This window comes from Pan troglodytes, chromosome 8 (assembly GCF_028858775.2).
Source record: "Pan troglodytes isolate AG18354 chromosome 8, NHGRI_mPanTro3-v2.0_pri, whole genome shotgun sequence".
NCBI classification, from domain to species: domain Eukaryota; kingdom Metazoa; phylum Chordata; class Mammalia; order Primates; family Hominidae; genus Pan; species Pan troglodytes.
The window spans coordinates 41,875,388-41,889,668 of record NC_072406.2 but is presented as its reverse complement, the minus strand read 5'-3'; the positions used below and the strand labels follow the sequence as shown (position 1 = coordinate 41,889,668).

The window sequence follows — 14,281 nt, the reverse complement described above, 5'->3', positions numbered from 1 at the left end:
CAGAAATGTGATTTTTATTATATTTGGAGCCAAAGCACAGTAGGAATGCATATCAGATTATAATAGAGAGATAAGATTTGAAATTCAATTACTTGCCATAAACAGTTCATGGGTACACGCTCCAAGGATCAATCAAACGAATAAAATGACGACAACTTGGAATCATGCTATTATCAGAACAGGATATCTGAGGAACATTGCACTCTAACTGAGTGCTTCAATGGAAGATTAATTATTCTGAATATAAGTAATTCTAGAAATAGTGTTTAAAGAAAGCTGGGCCTATGGTGGAAGACGGCTTGTCATTCCCGACCACTCTGAATGTTTCTCAAACTCCCCTTTGTACAACAATGTGGCAAACACTGAAGAAATATGGCCAGGAAGTTTTATAATTTATACTCTCAAGGAGTCTGCGTTAGTAATGGAAAACAGGACAAACAGACATAGAGATGACACATAGATAAGTGATATACACAGAGAGACCTCACTGTCTGGAGCACAGCGAGGATGCCAAAATTATAAGAACTCTCAAGAAACTTACAATCATGCTCAGAAAATAAAATATACATAGGCGATAACTAGTTTTCTAATAATCAAAGAACAATATATCAGAATCTAAGCATCTTAGAGGCAGTTGAGAAATTAGAGTTGATAGACTAACTCTTTGATAGATGAAGAAGAAATAAAGATATGAAAAAATAAGGCAGAAACTAATAATTAATGAGTGACTATGGGTAAGACAGACCCCAGGCTGGTCGCCTTATACATTATCTCATGGAATACTCATGACAGCTCTGTGAGGCATGGGGATTACCCTCCTTTGACAAAGGAAAGGACAGAGGATTTGAGAGTTGAAGGAAAATCACACGGCTAAGAAGATGGATCAGGGACCAGACCCAGGTTATTTTGTCTATGTCTGTGGTCTTTCCCCAGACAATGCAGGGAGGGGCTAAGTGCCAGATCTAATGCCTGGTAACAACATGGATATGTATATTTGAACCCAGAGGAGACAAATCTGGGAAATCTTCACAAGAAAGCTGGAACTGAACTAAGATGTAAAAAGAACATAAACCAGAAACGTCTAAAGAACAAAGTAGCTCAGATGGTTTCTACCTCCAGTGTGCGTCTTTCTCACCCATAAAAGAGAAATCTTCGCCAGGGCTAGGCATAGGTCTTACTCTCCATGAAATTTTCAGTGCCAGCCCTCATATCTGGACCTCGGTACCCTGAGTAAGTGTGTGTTGAACTATTAAACGCGGAGAGACTTGGGGATGATAGTGGTAATAGGCTGTGAATTGTAAATTCACAATTGTGAATAGGCTGAGAAACAGAGAGCAGATGTTGCCTAAATGAACAGCAAATAAATGGGGAATATGAAAATTTAACAGATTTATCCAATTATGGTGTCCATTCTGCTGCCCTCCTGTCCCCCATGGGTAGCTGACCTCTGACCTTGGCTAGAAGAGTATTTGCGGTTTTAGAGTCGCTGAGCAAGGGTCACATCATTAGCCCCAAGGTTGAGGGTATTTCTCCCTCCTAAGTCCTAAGAAAGTCAGTGTGAAGGTGGACCCAGGGTCTGAGTCCACACTAGCGGGCGGGAGCAGAAAAATACCCCAGACCCACCATTACCAACAAACCTGTCAATTGCAGAACTTTGGCTGGCAACATTCTTGGCTTGGGGGTGAGGAGAGAGTTGGAAGGGACAGACAGAAAGGTGCCAGTGAATCAATTTTAGTTTTGGCAAACACTGGATGGAGACACATCAATAACGGTAGGGCTGGAGATTAATTAAGAAAAAACTTTAAATGGAAGAGATAATCTATTATATCAGATAATCTATTATAGCAGTGGCACGATCTTAGCTCACTGCAATCTCTGCCTCCCAGGTTCAGGCAATTCTCCTGCCTCAGCCTCCCAAGTAGCTGGGATTACAGGCACGTGCCACCATGCCCAGCTAATTTTTGTATTTTTAGTAGAAACATTCATTTAGTGCATAAATTAATATAAATGAAATATATCAATAGAACAGTGCTGGATATAATCTAAGTTGCAGATTTTGCCCTTTTCTCTTTTTTTTCTCAAATATGTTTAGTTGTGTAATATCTCAGCAATTCAGAAGAAATGAAAACAATGACAATGACCAAGGGGTTCATCCACTAGATCTAAGAAGTGTTATCCTTAACACAATCTTTCCTTTAGTTACCTTTTTATTTTTTGAGAAAGTAAATATTTTAGTGTCAGCTAAAGCATCCCCATTTCATTGTTTACTCTCCATCACCAGAGATAGACAGTAATTGACTATATTTTTATATTTTACAGACATAAAACGGTAAGCAATATATAGTAACATTTGAACATCTTTAAACGTACAGATGTGGTGAATTACATTAAAAAGATTTCCTAATGTAAACCATCCTGCCACATTAGGATAAACACTAACTGGTCAAAAATGTATTATTTAAATATTTTGATAGATTTGGTTTACTAATATTTTATTTAAGATCATTACACTCATTTCGTAATTAACAATGACCTATAATTTTGCTACACTCTATTTTATTTGTTCAGTTTTATTATCAAGGTTATGCATACAAAATGATGTGGGAAGTTGTCCTTTTTCTATTCTTTGAAAAAGTTTATACAAAGTAGTGCTTATCTGTTCTTTGAAGATTTTGTAAACTTGGCTGTGTCTGGCCTGTTTTTTGGAGAGGGAGGCATCCGGGGAAGGAAGGCTGTAGATTATTAACTTGATTCACTTCTTTTGTTGATTATAGGTATATTCCAGCTTTTTCTTTCATCAGTTTTTGTAATTAATATTTTTCTAGGAGATCGTCTGATTTCTCTGTTTCCAAATGTATTGTCAGGAACTTGTCCATAGTATTCTCTTACAGGCTTTAAAATCTCCATCAGTAGTTATGCTCTGTTTCTTTTTCATGCTTTTTCTTCTCTCGTCCTTGGTCATTCTTGCCAGAGATGGCTTTATCACTCTTTTCAAGGAACCGGCTTTTAGTTGGGTTGATTTCTGCATTATCACTTTGTTTTCTAGCTCATTAATTGCTCTCCTTATCTTTATGGTTTCCTTCCTTCTTCTGCCTTCTTTCTGCTTGCTTTGCTGTTGTTTTTCTATTGTACTGTGTCAAGCAAGTAGCTGGCAAATTTTTCAGTCTTTTTCATTTTCTAATATATGTGACTGAGGCTGTAAATGTTTATTTGAACCAGAGGTGGCCAGTCTTTTGGCTTCCCTGGGCCACATCAGAAGAAGAAGAATTGTCTTGGGCCACACGTAAAATACACTAACACTAATGATAGCTGATGAGCTAAAAAAAAAAAAAAAAAAAAAAGTCTCACAATATTTTAAGAAAGTTTACGAATTTGTGTTGGGCCGCATTCAAATATGTCCTAGGCCACATTGTGGCCTACAAGACACGGGTTGGATAAGCTTGATTTAAAGTATCATTTATTTAGGCTGCATCCTACAGGTTTTTTCTCTGCTTCATTTTAATTACTTCATAATCCGTATTATTATTTATTTTGCTCTTACAGTTTTTCAATTTTGTTATGGAGCATTTCAAACATACAAAAGCAAACACTGCTTCACGTGGAATCCTTCTGGAATGTTCCCAGTTCAACATCACTGCAAGTGAGCTAATATATGCTCTTGGGTAATAACATTCTCTCGTTATTTTTACTCTAAAAATCCATGCGTGTGTCTTATTTCTTCTCTTTGAAGACAAAACTATACCTTAAATAACCTCATGTCATACCATGCAAGGGCTTTGCAAAATCCAGCTGAATTAAATCTTTTTTTAAATCCCACATGACCAGATTAAAAGCAGCCCATTTTGCCAAAATGTAGACTTGCTTCATAGACAGTTAAAAGTAATTTTTAAAACACAGCTCTCATTTCATCACTACAATTTCCAAGTTTGAACTTCTACAAAAGTTCAGGATAGTTGAACAAGCACCGTTTTTGGAACTGTAAATAAAGCAGTTGCCTATGGAACCCGGGTCCTGCTTTTTTTGCCTCTTTGCCTGCCACTGATCCTTGTCCTGCTGCTGCCTTTCCAAAGGGCTCAGTGTGTGCACTCCCAGGGAATGAGCCATCCAAGCCGCAATCCTGAGCCCAAGAAAAGCACCACCGAGCCTCCGCAGGAAAAATAAGTTGCTGCCACACGAAGGAAAAGATTCCAGAGCCTTCAGACTCTACCGCCACTGGCTCAACTGTTTCTAAGAATAGCGTAAACTGTGGGGAAAAAAAAAAAATACTGGCACCAGACATTGGTCTTTAATTGTCTCCAGGCATTAAAATAGAAACAAGCTGAAACGGAAGTGCCCCTGGAAACCCTCTCCCAGCCTCACTCAGTGTGGACCAGGAAGCGGGATGTGGATGCGGCTTCCAGAGACATGGACTCCAGAAGGCCAACCCTGCGCCGTGGTGTCACCACGGAGCATGTTTCCAGGACAGGATGGTCTCTCCCAAAGTGGAAGAAGGCCAGGGGCCAGGAGCAGTCTCCAGGGGCCCAGGCCTCACCCACTCTCAGGCTTCCTAGCGATTCTCTCGAGGCCTCTGATTGGAGGCCCCATGGGATGTGAGGGGTCCGCCTCCCAATAGCTGAAGTTGTTTATGAGAGGCTTCTCTTTCTGGTTCATTTTCATAATCTTAAATTTAGCTAATTGGTTCCTAAATCAAATTTTGCAAATAGTTTCTTGTCATAAAAAACAACATCAGCCTTATAACTGGGAGGCCCCTCAGCATAAAGGGGTGTGTGCAGTTAGATCCTATATTCATAGGCTGGAGAGCCCATCACATCCCCTACAACATAGAGGCAACTCTTCAGTTCAGAAGGCACAAAATTGTGTTTTGTTTTGTTTAATGAAGATGTGACAGTCATCTGAATACTGGGTTTCATAACCTAAACAGATTTCCAAACTTTGGGGATTGCTTCCAAATAAAAAAAAAGTGCTGCATGCAGAAAAAGATCAAGGAGCCCAATTCTAGTTTCCACTCATTCAAATTTCTCTTGCCTAGTGCCTCATTCAAATTTCCCTTGCCTAGTGCATTAATCATTTTATGAAAATAGGTTTTTTCCCTGCAAGGTTTCTAGTATTTATGAAATTACTCTTAGTTGGAAACATAAGATAAACCAACACTCAAGCTTTTCTCAATTCCTAGACAAACACACTAAATAAAAGAGGTGGTTAGGACTATGTTTTCCAGAAACCCAGTGCCAATTCCTGATGGGATTATTTCAGCTCTACTTTTTCTAACATGGTTAATTGTTGATGAAGTATGGAAAAAACCAGAAAATAAAATGAAGCTCTTTTCTCTTATGTGCATAATATTCCATAATATATGGAAGTCAAAAGCTGCTTCACAGGTGGGGAACAGGGCTGGTGCAAGGGGAGATACACACTTCAAAAGAATGCAACTTAATAGGGCTGGCAGGCCCCACGTGGCTCCAAACCCTACACAGCATGGCCCTCCCAACTCAAACTCCAGTTGAAGACCTCAGAGGGAATTGACCGGATTCTGTTTTAGAAACACATAAAACCAAAAAAATCTAGCACCAGAGGGAGACAGATACAAATGGGAACAGCCCAACCAGATGGAACATTTACAACGTAGGTCTCTCAGAAGCCCTGTCTTTGGTTGCAACCATCAGCACATGCAGAAATGTGTCACCCCCCACTCTACACCCTCCCCCAACACAGTGCTCACTGTGATCCTTATCTACCCAAACCAGATTACTCAAGCCAGAGCAGAGATTGATTGTCTTTGCCCAAGGTCGGCAATCAGCCATCAATTATACTTGCCACATGCTAGGCTGTTCCTAACTCAGAAATCTTAGAGCATTTAGTTGCACATAGAAAGGACTCCATAAATGTTTGTTGAATTGAATGGAATGATTGTGCTCAACTAATAGCCATTGCTCAACTGTTTCCCAATATCCACTGGTCCTTAACATCAACTCTCATCACTTGGACCTTCTCTTGCCTGTGTTTGTCAACAAGGTTTATATTTCAGGACACCAGACCAACTCACCTTCTAGACCCTGAACCTACCTATGTTCTCCACCAACACCTCACCCTCATCTCCGCCTTAACTCAAGATTCACCTGTCTCCACTGTCTGACATCTCTTGATCTATTCACAGCTACCAGTACTCAGCTGTGACATTTAGAAGTGGAATCAAGGAGGAGAAGGATTGTGAGGAAAGAGGAAAGAGTTTACATTTGCTCTCCCCACTGCTGTGTGCCAGGCACTGCATATATTATCTCTTGTAATTCTGTTTTTAAAGAATGCTGGAGACTAGGGAAATGATACTTCCACTGTCTGAGCCTTTGGGTCAGGAAACTAACTCAAACGCCAAGATCCCAAATGCCTTCCACAATGGAGACATTAAACCCTTTTAAATTAGTGATTTTTAATTTACGATTTTAAATTATGAGAATTGATGAATACCCATAATGAAATTTTCATCCACCCCCTATAAAATGAAGTACTAAAATGTGATTCCCTAAGGCTGAAATATACTATTCAAAGAACTATCCTTTGTTCTGAGACTATAGGGGAATCCTATCTTAGGAAGGAGTAAAATAATCTCTCATTGCAAAAATTCACATGCTCAAAATTGCTCTTCAAAATCTTTCAAGGAGGTACCAAAATCAAGTCCAATAAACCATTACTTCTTCTTTTTTTTTTTTTTTTTTTTGAGATGTAGTTTTGCTCTTGTTGCCCAGGCTGGCATGCAATGGCACGATCTTGGCTCACTGCAACCTCCACCTCCTGGGTTCCAGCAATTCTCCTGCCTCAGCCTCCCGAGTAGCTGGGATTACAGGTATGCGCCACCACGCCAGCTAATTTGGCATTTTTAGTAGAGATGGGGTTTCACCATGTTGGCCAGGCTGGTCTCAAACTCCTGACCTCAGGTAATCTACCTGCCTCGGCCTCCCAAAGTGCTGGGATTACAGGCGTGAGCCACTGTGCCCAGCCCCAGTAAACCATTATTACTTAACAAGTTTAATCACAGCCTATTTTTCTTACAGCATTGGACAAGATCACTAGTTCTACAGCTGACTATACCTGGTGAAATATTTGGCTCACTTTAAGTGCCAGGCTGTTTTAAAAAGAAAAAAAAAAAAACAAGCAGAACAAAAACCTTCTCTTAAAGACTAGAATCGCACTCAGCTGAGGAACACGGAACTGTGTGGTAGTCACGTGGTTGTAAGCATATGTATAAAAGTCATCACATTTTTTGCCTTAGATTTTTTCACTTTACTATATTTAAATTTACCTCCATAAAGTGTTGTAAGAAAGTCTTATAGTGATTATCAAATGATTTTGCAGGGAATTCTCAAACAAGAATTCTCCCTTCTCTCACAACTGAATTTTAATCAATGCACTTAAATCCTTAAGTTTTTGAGTTTTAAGCTCCCTCCTTGGGAGGAAGTTCAGTACCTAAGGAACCTTCGTAATTCTTTCATATATTGAGTAAAGATGCCAAAGTCACTGATTAAAGCTCCCTAACCTCTTAACTCATTACCACAAAACCACCCTGGGGGCCAGGGATCTTGGGTTTTCACTGCCTTCTTTATGAAACTTTCTTTCATCTTAGCTGAAATAATAACTCAAAATCAGTATGTTAGTCAGTCAAAGCATTGTTAATCCAATAGCAAATGTCTTGACTTTTTAGATTACAGGCAACTAGGGAAATACTTATAATAGTTAAGGTTTTTTTAAAAACAAACAAACAAATCTTCCATGAAGTCTATATGAATTTTTTTTTGTTGTTGCTTTACAGAGCAAAAATTGTCTTAAATCTTCTCAATTAAAAAAAAAATCAAAGTGATGCTTCCTTGTTAGCTTGCAAAACCCAGAAAATGATACTGTCGGAAAACACTAGTGATTTAATTAGCTATTAAATAGACAACTTCCTTTCACCCTCTCGATTCATAGCTCCCATGGGAGAATTTATTAACTTTAGTGGCTAAGTTCACATTAATTAAGCCTAACTGCCCTTGACCAGTTAAATAGCTAATCTGTAAAAATGCAGCTGATTTTGGATGTGTGTGTGTATAAAATTATTGATAATTTTTATGTATTTTAATATCGCCATTGCTTCAGGATACTGCTTTACAAGCATGCATCATTAGAAGATAAATCCATAATGATAAAGCATTTCCATTCACACATGCGATTTTTCGCATCAGCCTTGTAAATGTCAGCATTGCCCCCGAACATTTCTTCACGTGTTTTCAAAGCTAAGTCTCTGGAATCCCTGACTTTAAACTGTTGAGTAAGTTCAAGTTGAGTTTCATGCTGGCAAAGAGAGTGCCTAACTACAAAGAAATACCTACCGTGTAATCGCTGTTTCATGTCCGCTCGGACCGCCCATTCTGTTTCATTATTCCTCTTTCAGCCACCTCCAGGCCGAACACTCAGACAAAATCACTCTGGCAACTTGTGAATGCCTTCTGCTCATGTAGGACGGCTGTTTTGCCCCCTGTGCTTTCTTTACTGAGCTGTTTAATAAACAGCAGGGTAGCTGGGAATTTCTTGAAAGGAGCCTGGCAGGGAGAGGGCACCGTGGTGCCGACTTTCCAGGCTGACTCGCCGTTGCATTTGCAAACCTGGGGCTCCCCAGCCATCCCCACAGAGCTGCTGAATAGGTTGCTAAGGGCTTGGCAATGTTCTGCACAGCCACTGCTGATACTAAAGAGGCCGCAACAGGCTGGATCCCAGAAGAAAGGAAGTGCTAACAGGTTGAGTCACCATGAATGCGGGACTCCTTCGTTTAATAATCTCAGACAATTCTGTCTGGGCTTAAACGCCCCACAGTCCTGTGACAATGTCCCAGAGATTCAAAGGTAAGTTACCTGATGCCTTCAGAACACATTTCCTTTTATTCACAAGATAGTAAAGCTTCTCCCTCATGCATATTCACTGGGGTTTTTTTTGTTTTGTTTTGCTTTGTTTTGACGGAGTCTCACTCTGTCACCCAGGCTGGAGTACAATGGCACGATCTCTGCTCACTGCAACATCCATCTCCCAGGTTCAAGTGATTCTCCTGCCTCAGCCTCCCCAGTAGCTGGGACTACAGGTGCCTGCCACCACGCCTGGCTAATTTTTGTATTTTTAGTAGAGACAGGGTTTCGCCATGTGGTCAAGGCTGGTCTCGAACCCCTGACCTCAGGTGATCCTCCTGCCTCGGCCTCCCAAAGTGCTGGGATTACAGGCATAAGCCACTGTGCCACATATTCACTGTTAACCAGCCCTCTTCATTCATGGCATATGGCCTTAAACAAGGGAATGAAAGTTTTTTGTTTTTGTTTTTGTTTTTACATGAAAAAGGGAGGGGAATAGATGAGAAGGAACATTAATATCAGCTTAACTGACCTGAAACAGCAAGTGCAAAGTTGAGGGGGATGTTGGGGTCCAAAGGTGTGTGGAGTTTCAGCAGGCAATCTTTCCCCACACACACACATCCTCCAAGTAGGGGAAGTGGAGATCGGAAGGAGACATTGCTCTTATTTTGGTTGTTAACTGGACACAGGTATGTAGTCATGCCTCGATGACAGTCACAAAGTCCTGGACAAGGTAACATTGGAGTCCAGAATAGATGCCCATTTTATTTCCACCTGCTATAGAATGCTGAGTGCTTAGGAAACAGGAGAGCTTTTGTAGTAGTATTTATCTCCACCCATCTCATTTTTCTGTCACTCTAGGGTGGTTGAACCATGGCATTATGTTCTCTATCTCATTCCTACTATGGGATGAGGCAATGCTTGACAGAGAAAAATTGGGATTTGGACAAGATCTATTCAATGTCCCTGCACATTGTGTAGAAGCTAGAATTGATGGTGCAAATATTACATCTTGAAGATAATGCACCTGATCTCATCCAAACTCAGAAGCTAAGCAGGTTTGGGCCTGGTTAGTATTTGGATGGGAGACCACCTGGAAATACTGGGTGCTGTAAGCTTGGCCGGGCACAGTGGCTGATATGGTTTGGCTGTGTCCCTACCCAAATCCCATCTTAAATTGTAGTTCTCATCATCCCCACATGTCATGGGAGGGACCTGATGGGAGGTAATTGAATAATGGGGATGGGTTTTTCTCATACTGTTCTTGTGATAGTGAACAAGTCTCATGAGATCTGATGGTTTTATAAAGGGGAGTTCCCCTGCACCCCCTCTCCTGCCTGCTGCCATGTAAGACATGACTTTGCTCCTCTTTCACCTTCCCCCATGATTATGAGGCCTCCCCAGCCATGTGGAGCTGTGAGTCCATTAAACCTCTTTTTTTTCCTGTGAATTACCCAGTCTCAGGTATTTCTTCATAGCAGTATGAAAAAGGATTAGTACAGTGGCCCATGCCTGTCGTCCCAGCTACTGTCATCTCAGCCTGAGGATCACTTGAGACTAGGGGATCATTTGAGCCCAGGAGGTCGAGGCCAGCCTGCACAACACAGGGAAACTTCCTTTCAAGAAGTAATAATTAACTTAAAATTTAAAAGGTGAGACTGCTCCAGGACCTAGCCAGTCTCTGCAGTCACCCTGGGTACGTCACAAGCCACAGGCACACAAGTGCAAACTCCCCCGGGGGACAAGGCCACCTCCTTCCTTGGTGACTTCCTAGCATGTACAGGGTGTTAGCTTAAACTATAACCTGTCCTCCCCAGGCCACAGGACCTTTGTCCTGGCCCCTCCCTAAGACTCACCAATCACCTCCCTAGGGAAGCAGAAGAAACACATAGGGTGCAAAGTGCCAGAGTGGCACACACCACAGTCCCAAATAATTCACCCGGGTGGCCAGGGGCTCATCTGTTCCCAATTAAAAATACATCTACAAGCCAGAAATCTTGATTTCAAACAGATCCAAGGGTGCAAAAAGGCACTTTGAGCACATAAGGTATAGTGTATAATAAGGAACATAAAGTTTCGTTAGAATAAGTTAAGTGTTAAGTACACGTGTGTGTGTATGTGTGTGTATATATATATACTAGAAAACTTTTTCAGTTAATAAAAATATATCATATATCATGCAAATACACTGTGGTGTGTAATAAGTACTTACCGTCATTGAGTTCCAATAGTACAATTCTAGGCTTACCTGAAAATGAAAAAACAAAAATCACAACATTAATGAAACCTTAAATAATAGAGACTAAACATAATTCAAGCTGTGTACTTATCCAGCATAACCTGAAAGGAATAGAAATTTCCATTACACATTCATTGCCTTAAAAGATCTTCAAAACCATCATTCATAATCATAAATAAAAATGATTGTAAATCAAAATTTCTCTGATCTACAGGGAGCAGTATGACAAAATCATGTAGAAGGATTTGTTGTGATATCATCCAGTTAAACCCCAGGAAACAGTGATGCAACAGCTCTTGGGAAAGATCCTGCGGTGTTATCAGTTCTTTCTTTCAAATTCTCTTCAAGCTTGTACATCTAGAGTATCTCCTGCTAAATGGCAAATAAGCATTGTTTCATAATGCTTATAAGGCATTCACAAAATAAAATACGGACATTTTTTGACTCTTTTTCTTATCCATATAATGTGGATTAGTCTCCATGACAACACCAACTGTCGCATCACATTATCACGAACACCTCCCAACAACTGCTGTGCTGCTGTGACCCACAGTAACCCATTGTTCGATTTTTATTTTATTTTTCGAGACAGGGGCTCACTCCATCACTCAGGCTAGAGTGCAGTGGCACAATCCTAGCTCACTGCAGCCTCAAAGTCCCGGGCTCAGGCTATCCTCCCACAACAGCCTCCCATGTAGCAGCGACTACAGGCACACACCACCATGCCTAGCTATTTTTTTTTTTATCTTTAGTAGAGATGGGGTCTTGCTATATTACCCAGGCTAGTCTCGAACTCCTAGGCTCAAGCGATCTTCCCGCCGTGAGTGCTGAGATTACAGGTGTGAGCTAGCACACCCGGTCCATCATTCCATTTTTAAATAGATGACCATGTATTGAAAAATCTTGGGGAAATTATTTGGCTGCTTATGTGTGTCTAGTATTTAAACACCCTGAGAAATGGGTTTCTCGTATATGTTGTAATTTAGCGTGGATGAGTGTGATTAGGAGGCTGTGGGCCCTGGAAGTCATTCCTAGTGTCTTGGTGACATCAATTCCACTGGAACTGGCTCCCTGGGAACTTTTCCACACACAATGGGACTTTCCCAGCCTCCAGAGTCCTCATGTCCACACAAATTTAGACACATTCATCACAGAGAGAACATTCTTGAGGCTGTGTGGCAACGAAAACTTCATTTGTTAAAGGTTAATCTATGGGGGCAGCAGAAATACTCAATAAGGGGTTATTAAATTTTCTTATTAAATGTGATCAGGGAGCTTTGTTGTCTGGATGTCAAGTTAAAGCCACAACTGGGCAAAACTCTTCTGAAGACAGTCAAGCACAGTGTAATGCCCCTAACCGTAGGTCAACATACTCTGTCACTTGCACTTGAGAGTCCTTTCATCGTAATGAAATGTATCAAGTGTTGAGTGTGTGTTTTACAGCTTACATGGAGCCATAAGCCAAAGGAGTGGGTTTCAGTATTTCAGAAATTCCCTAGGCTTCAGGTTTGACAGGAGGGAAATAGGCCATTATCCCCCATGTCAGGCAAGGGTCCTGCTAGATAGAGTACGCTCCCCACCAGCCCTATACCCTTCAACTAAGGGACACATAACATGCAGACACGTTTCAGAATAAATTCACAATAACCACATACAGTCCACGACCTCACAACTCATCTGTCCAGATAATGTATTTTACAAATAAGGACGCTGACACTCTGAAAAGTGAGAAGAATTCAGAAAAGTGAGAGACTTCAAAAGAAGGCTGAGCTCTAATCAGAAACCAGGTTTCCAAATTTTGGCTTGTTGCAGGAAACAAGGAGGCATTTGGGCACCAAAGGACAAATGTATAATGGAGCTTTTGATCCCCAAACTAGGGCAGTGATGGCCTCTGGCACAGTCCACAGAGGCCTGGACCATGAGTGTAAGAGCAGAGCACTGGAAGTTCTGGAACAATCCCAAAGCTAAGGCTGAGTGCACCACGCAGGTAACAGAAAGGCTGGCCGAGGAATGAGTCAAACTGAGAACCCCCAGAAGGAGGGACCCTAGTGGGCCCCAACTGGCTATTGCTCTTTGGGAATGAGCCCAATGACGTCAAAAGAAGCCAGAAATCCAGATGATTTAATATAAAATCTCCCAATTTCTTAATGCCGGCAACCTGTTCAAAACATTTTTTAGGCTGGGCACAGTGGCTCATGCCTGTAATCCTAACACTCTGGGAGGCCAACGCAGGCGGATCACTTGAGGTCAGGAGTTCGAGACCAGCCTGGCCAACATGGTGAAGTCTCATCTCTACTAAAAATACAAAAATTAGCCAGGCATGGTGGCGGGCACCTGTAATCCCAGCTACTCGGGAGGCTGAGGCAGGAGAATCACTTGAACCCAGGAGGCGGAGGTTGCAGTGAGCTGAGACTGCACCACTGCACTCCAGCCTGGGCAACAGAGTGAAAAAAACAAAAAACAAAAAAACATTTTTTTAGAAAACTTGCCTGCAGGCATAATTCACTTCCCAGGCCTCCAGCTTTCCATTTCTGTCCTGAAGCAGTTCATACCGAATTTTTTTTTCAGACAACCATGCATATACTGCTGGGTTGCCCTATTCATTCCTCCATCAAATTGTAGTGCATGTCTTCTGTATCCAGCTCAAAGGTCAAAGGGTGTGCAACCCAAAGATGCAGAGATATCAGGAATATCCAGGAAACCAGAAGAATGAGAGCACCATATTGCTTATGTTTGTAAGGAAGGAACTTGGAAGGATCTTGGAAGGGACTTAACCTACAAGGAGAGAGTGCTGAGGAATAAGACTGTCTTGTAGCAGAGGAGTGGGAAGTCTCAGGATAGCACAGTTAGAATGTCTTGGCAAGAATCCAGTGAAGGTATTATAAGGGGGTAAACAAAGGCAGACTCTCTGGGAATGGAGAGAAAAGATTCAAGAGATATTCAAAAACTAGTTTCAAAATGTGATCCATCAAGAGTGACACTGCCTTCAACATTAGTGGCTTCACACAACCTGCCTCTACCCTGAGGCCCGAGGCCACAGAGCAAACCTCTCCCCGGTACCCTCCCCACAGCATCAGTCACATGTAGCCAGCAAATACTTACTGGGCCCCTGATACACACAACACCTCAAAAGTTGATCAGACTAATTTTAACAAAAAGTCTTACTGACAAACACACT

General features: G+C 41.5%; 1 long non-coding RNA gene across 2 annotated transcripts in view; it reads right to left on the bottom strand.

Annotated features, from left to right (window-relative positions):
• Nucleotides 1–8,721, bottom strand: part of LOC129136264 (uncharacterized) — a 100,257-nt gene extending 91,536 nt beyond the window's left edge. Inside the window, exon 1 of one of the 2 annotated variants that reach the window (XR_010146841.1) lies at nt 8,358–8,721. This is a non-coding gene — a long non-coding RNA (uncharacterized LOC129136264). The remainder of the gene's footprint in view (nt 1–8,357) is intronic. The other variant, XR_010146842.1, reaches the window with a different exon arrangement.
• Between the last annotated feature and the right edge of the window lie 5,560 nt (nt 8,722–14,281).